General features: G+C 56.1%; 1 non-coding gene across 1 annotated transcript; it reads right to left on the reverse strand.

The window, feature by feature from the left end:
* Window positions 1-3,332: 3,332 nt before the first annotated feature.
* LOC136150409 (small nucleolar RNA SNORD116) lies at window positions 3,333-3,424 on the reverse strand. The gene has a single exon (XR_010659836.1). It is a non-coding gene; the product is annotated as a small nucleolar RNA SNORD116 (small nucleolar RNA).
* Between the last annotated feature and the right edge of the window lie 2,600 nt (window positions 3,425-6,024).

Here is a 6,024-nt window from a genome sequence, read left to right on the forward strand (position 1 = left end):
TCACCCCTGCTACGGGGGCCCGGAAGCCAAAGATGGGGTAAGGTGAGGTAAGACATGAGCTCCGCTAGTGAGGCCTCACCTTGACTTTGTGCCCCAGGCCAGAGCATCCTTGCACCCACAATGGGCGACCACAGGTCACTGAGGAAGGAACAGGAGTGGACACAGGGACCCCTTGCTGGGTCCTCTGCTTCCCTGAGGACCCAGGGCCTCTGTCAGGGAGGGTGCTGCCTTTAGCTTGTGACAGCACCTCCCCCCCTCCCCCCCAGCTCTATTTTAGGCCCAGGAGAAGTGAGAAGGCGATTTCCCAGGAGGCTCTGACATCAATGCTGGGAACAGGGCGACTCCCCTTCCCCCCATCTAACCACCTGCCATTCCAGACCCAGATGCTCAGCAAGCCTGAGTTGATTGTTCCTTCATCCTGGAGACATCTTGGAAACCTCCTCCAGGATGTAGGGGCTCTGGGGAATTAGGACCTACTGTGATATTCCCTGGAAACCTACAATTATCCAGGATGGGGAGACCATGCTTCTCACTTTACAGGTGGGGAAACTAAGGCTCTAAGAGGCTACGAGAGTTTCCCAAGCAGCTGGGCGGTGAGAGGCACATCCCATTCTCCAAGGTCCCTGTATCCTCACCTCTGCCTTCTGTCTGGGACTTGGAAGGGACTGGCCCATCTACTCCATTTAGCCCTCCCTCCACCCCCACTCACCAGGGTGAGCCTGTCATACCCTACCCCAGCCATGCTACGGGGCCTGCCAGGAGAGGTGGGGTTTGTCATTTCACACTGGAGGGCCTTGGGCCTGTGGGAGTCTGGATCCCCTCCCCAGTCTGTGGCCCTGGCCTCCCAGGCTGAGGCACATTCTTAACTGTGTGGTCGTGGTTCCTGGGACTGTTTGTTGCGGGGAACTTGCTGACCCTGAGTGACACATCTCTGGCAGCTTTCTGGACAGGCTCCACTGGTGCTCAAGTGTACGGCCCGTTGGCCTCCAACAGCCCCTTATCTCCCTGGATTCCCAGCTCTGAACAAGCCCAGCTGGACATCTTGACCTTCCCTTGACCATATCCCACTCCCTGCCCTGAGGCCCCTCCCTGAATCTTGTCCTCGGGGTTGGCTCTGCTGCCAGCTGCACACCTCGCCAAGCAGAGGGCTTGTTTCGAATCCCTCACCCAATTTCCCTGCTGAGGTCGGGGGCTGTAGGCGGCCTTTCCTCAGGCTGGGAGAGAAGAGGTGGGGTGGGGATTGTTGCCAAGGATGGGTTTTCTCCTTAGCCTGGGGGCCCTGAGGGCAGGGAGGGCCTGTGTGCCTCCCCCTCAAAGAGAGGTTAGTTTTCCTGGGGGAGTGCCCCCCCAACCTCACAGCTGTGGCGGCTCCTTTGGACTCTGCCCATGGCTTGTCTCCCCCGCTGTGAAGAAACCAGAGGTTGGTGCCCACTGTCGTCTTGACACCACCCTTGGGCCACCCTCTGGGGGAGCTGTTAGTCTCTGGTCCCCCCCTGAAGCCCTCCCTCAGGAGCCCCTGACCGTCAGGAGGCTGGGGCCTCCTTCCCCTGTGCAGTTTTTTCTGCCCTTCAGTCAATTTTTCCTTCAGATTTTTCTGCAAAGGGGCCGAGCTGCGCTGAGGCGGGGCAAAGTCCTAGTCCCACCCAGCAGCAGCTGCAGGTAAGGGAGGGGAGTCTGCTGCCCCGGCCCTGGGGTGGCTCAGTGGGCAGGGATCCTGCTGGCAGAGGCCCCCCAGACCCCCACCTAGTCTGAGAGGCCTGCAGCAGAGGCCGTGCCGGGCAAGGAGGCAGGGTGTGAGGTGGGAAAGGACTCCAGGAAACCCACTGGGCTCCCAATCCTGGTTCACAGCTGTGTGACCTTGAGCAAGTCCCCCAATCTCTCTGAGCCTCCGTGTCTCTCTGAGCCACCTGGGAAATGGGGGTGCCCCCCAACAGTGCTGCAGAGGGATAAATGTGTGGACGAGCCTCTGGAGCTCAGAACAGCGCCTGGTGACAGAAGGGTTCACTCACCCTGAGCTCGCGCTGTTCATGTCGCCCTTACAGTGCCAAGGAAGAAGCTAGCTCCTGGCCATTGTCCAAGACCCAAGGGACTCCTTTATGGCTTGGGGGCCTCAGCGTCCCCTCTACCCAGCACGTAGGGAGACTGATGACATGATTCTGAGGGGTTGGGGAGTAGGGAAATGCCCACAGCACTAGAACAAGGAGTTCCTTCTGCCGCCTCCCACGTCTCATCCAGCGCCGTCCTTTTCAACCAGGAGAGGACTGCTATTGTCATCCGAGTATCTCTTGCAGGGGAGCCTCAGTCTCCTCCCTCCTGGCTGTCTGGATGGCCTCCTCCTTTTGATTTGCTTTATTTACTTATGGCTACTGAGTCTTAGGTTGCTGTGTGGGCTTTTCCCTAGTTGCTGCGAGTGGGAGCTACTCTCTAGTTGTGGTGCTTGGACTTATCGTTGCGGTGGCTTCTCTTGTGAAGCACAGGCCCTCGGGTACTCGGGTTTCAGTTGTTGCAGCTCCTGGGCTCAGGAGCACAGGCTATTGAGCACAGGCTCAATAGTTGTGGCCCGTGGGCTTAGGTGCTCTGAGGCATGTGGAATCTTCCTGGACCAGGGATTAAAGTGGTGTCTCTTGCGTTGGAGTCATGCATTGTGGTCATGCACCCAAAGGCCCCAAAGCACAGTGCCCCACTGCCCCTTCTGCCCAATGCAAGGGGTCCTCCTGGAGTTGTGGGGAACCAGCTGTTGGAAAGTGGGGGGAGCTCAGGGATGGGGTGTCTCATAGAATCCTTTAGTGGCTTCATCCAAAAATTTACACTGGAGATGGGGCTTTGGGTCAGCAAGCCATTAACAAGAGGGAAATGAATGAAAATCAGCTCCATTGAAATTTCTAGAAGAGAGGACTCGCAGGTGTGTGTGTTGGTAGGGGTTGAAATAATAGTTTGTTGAGTGTTTACAACGTGCCACGCACCTCGCCAACATAATATTTAAATCTTTTAAAATGCATTTTTATTTATTAATATTTATTTTCGACTGTGCTTGGGTCTTTGTTGCTGCATGGACTTTCTCTAGTTGCAGCGAGCGGGGGCTACTCTCTAGCTGTGGTGTGCAGTCTTTTGGTTGCGGTGGCTTCTCCTGTTGCAGCACAGACTATAGGGCACGCGGGTTTCAGTAGTTGTGACACATGGGCTCAGTGGTTGCAGCTCCCGGGCGATAGAGCGTGTGCTCAATAGCTGTGGCCCACAGGCTTAGTTGCTCTGAGGAATGTAGGAGCTTCCCATGTGTCCTGTACTGGCAGGTGGAGTCTTTTTTTTTTTTTCTTTTTTTTTTTCTACGTGCTGGACCTCAGTTTCGATGAGGAGACGGTAGTGAGTTCTCACTCATGTTGTTCAGATTTCCAAGGAATGCATGAGAGGGTGTCGTCATCGATCTGGCAGGTGGAGTCTTTACCACTGAGCCACCAGGGGAAGACCAAGATTTCATTCTGACTCCCTAATAATGTGGCAACGACTCTTACTTCCATTCTCTAGATTTAGAAAGCTGACTTTCAGGAGTTTGCCCTGGGTCGCAGAGTGGCAGGATCTGGATTTGAACTCAGGCCTGCGTGACTTGAAGTCTGTAGGATTCATGGAGAATATGGAGGCTGTGCCTTGAAGAACATTCTGGCTGTTGTCAAGGGTCAGGTCAGGGCCTAAGAGCAAGCACACGGGGGCTGGATGGCCCACGGTGGTCTGGCAGGAGGTGGCGGAGGGGACAGGGAGGCAGGGTGGGTTAAGGGGAGGAGGGTCAACAGGGAGAGAGAACAGGAGGGCCTGGGGCTGCTAGAGAAAGTGGGAGAGATGTAAGACGGGGCGGGCCGGGGAGTGGTTCTTGAACAGGGACTGAGTTCTCGGTGAGTCCCTCTGAGGCAAGTAGGACAGGAGGCATACAAGGGATTCCCAGGAGGTGGTGGTTTTTTTAATTATTGGAGAAAGGACCCTTGAAGTCATCTCACACGAGCCCCTTACTTAAAGATGAGGAAACCAAGACCCAGGGTAGTAAAGGGCCTTGTGTTGAGTGCGGCTAAATCTCCTGCCTTCTCACCCAGCATGGGTGAAGACTGGAACTCAGAAGGGAGTCAGGGGTGGAGCTACCAATTCACTGAAAGAACCAGAACTGGGAGGTGAGCACAAGGGTGCAGACTCACATCTGGAGAGGCAGTGAGGGCTGGGGTCTGGGGCCTGGGGCTGCTGAGGGAACCCGTGCCCGTGGTAGAGAGGGCAGAGGCTGGGGAACCTGAGGTCAGCGGGAGGAGGGGAGCCAGGTTCCAGCAAGGTGAAATAAAAGAAAAGGATTCCAATTTTGGTCATTATCAGGTTCTCCGGTGACCTTGGGAGGGACGATCCCGGTGGAGTGCTTTGGGTAGAGCCACCGCGGAGGTTTGGACGGGGCAGGAGGTTCGGGCACGGAGGCAGTGGCTGTAGACCGCAGGATGTAGCCAGAGAACAGAAGGGAACTCTCTTTAAGCTGCTGAATCGATGCAAGTGTTCTCCAGGCTGGAGTTTTCAGGCAGAAGGAGGGAGAGGAGACGAGCCGGAGGAGGACACTGCCAAGGCTGGCGGGGTGGGCCGGAGAGCAGACGGCGGCACACTGCATCCTGAGACAAAGGGAGGGGAAGGAGGTGTGAACAGCCCCCGTGTGGAGGAGCCACCGAGGGGCTTGTGTCAAGCAGCACCTCGCTGTCCTGGCTCTGGGCTCAGGTGGCCTGGGTTCCTCTCTCAACTGACATCCTAGAAGCTGGGACAGAGACCCGGAGGCAGGGAGATGTAACGCTGGGGCTTGACCTGGCAGCGATGTGATGTCCAGATGTCACATCAAGTTGTTGAAATGGGAGGGGAAGGCTCTATAGTTGGATGCGAGGTCCTGGGCAGACAGTGACGAGGGCGTCAGGACCTGGTGTGTCGGTCTTTGAGTGAATAGCACATGAAGCTCTCAGAGGTCTGAGGAAGGGGCGGGGGAGCTCCCTACTCAAGTGGCAGTGTCGCGGGAAAGGCCGTGGTGGACGAGGCATGCCCGTGTATTGCAGAAGAGATGCACCCAAAGGGCCTGGAAAGAAGCTACTCTCTGAGCTCCAGGCTCTGGAGAGGAGGACCTGGAGCCCTGGTTCATTAGAACAAAGGCATTTTCCTTGGGAGCGGGTGGCAAGTGCGCCCCCTTCAGGCAGCTACGAGGTGGGCAGCAGGGCCAGGGAGTGACTTGCAGACTGGACAGGCATACCCCCACCTCCCGAGACCTCTGGAGCTAGGCCCACGGAGGGTGGTGGCACCCACACACGCTCCCCCACTTGCAGGTGGCACCTGCTTGCTACCCCATCGTTCTCTCTGTATCTGCTGGGCTGTCAGCCTGCGTGGGTCCCTGGAGGGCAGATCAAGACACATCACATGCCAGCCCCATTTCTTTGCTATTTGTTATTAATAAATTTATTTTACATCTCCTGAACCAAGATTAATTGTGAAATTTAACAGGATGGCATGAAAAGGCCAAACCTGATTTCTGTGAGCATTGTACACATAGCCATTCTATTTCCAAACTAACAACTCAGGTCCTCACCTGCATCTAGGGCCCCCCCTTTCTTCCTCCAAAATGAGATACAGAATAGCACCAGGCTTCTGGTAGCTTCAACATTTAAAGAGACAAACACAGAGGCAGAGAAGGGTGAGAAGAACCACAGTACAAGATGTAATAATAAAAAAAAAAGTGGCCAAAGAATCGATAGCAAACTCATCTCTGTCTCCAGATTAATGGCTCAGCTGAAAGAAATGGGGGGAGGTCCTTGGGGAAGGAGGGGGATGCAGAAGTTGGCAGGTGAGCAACTGACCCTGGAACAGAACTCTGGGTGGGCAGCCGGAGCTGAGGCGGCAGGGAAGAGCTGAGAGGGGTCCCCAGAGGGGGCTCAGGCCACGTTCTGGGCTCAGGGGAGGGGTCAGTGCTGGGCCCCCTAAGTGCGGCGGGGAGGGAGCTTTGGAAGTGGTGCAGCCGAGCCCCTCCTCTGC

The sequence above is a fragment of the Muntiacus reevesi genome, chromosome 18 (assembly GCF_963930625.1).
Source record: "Muntiacus reevesi chromosome 18, mMunRee1.1, whole genome shotgun sequence".
Lineage (NCBI taxonomy): Eukaryota > Metazoa > Chordata > Mammalia > Artiodactyla > Cervidae > Muntiacus > Muntiacus reevesi.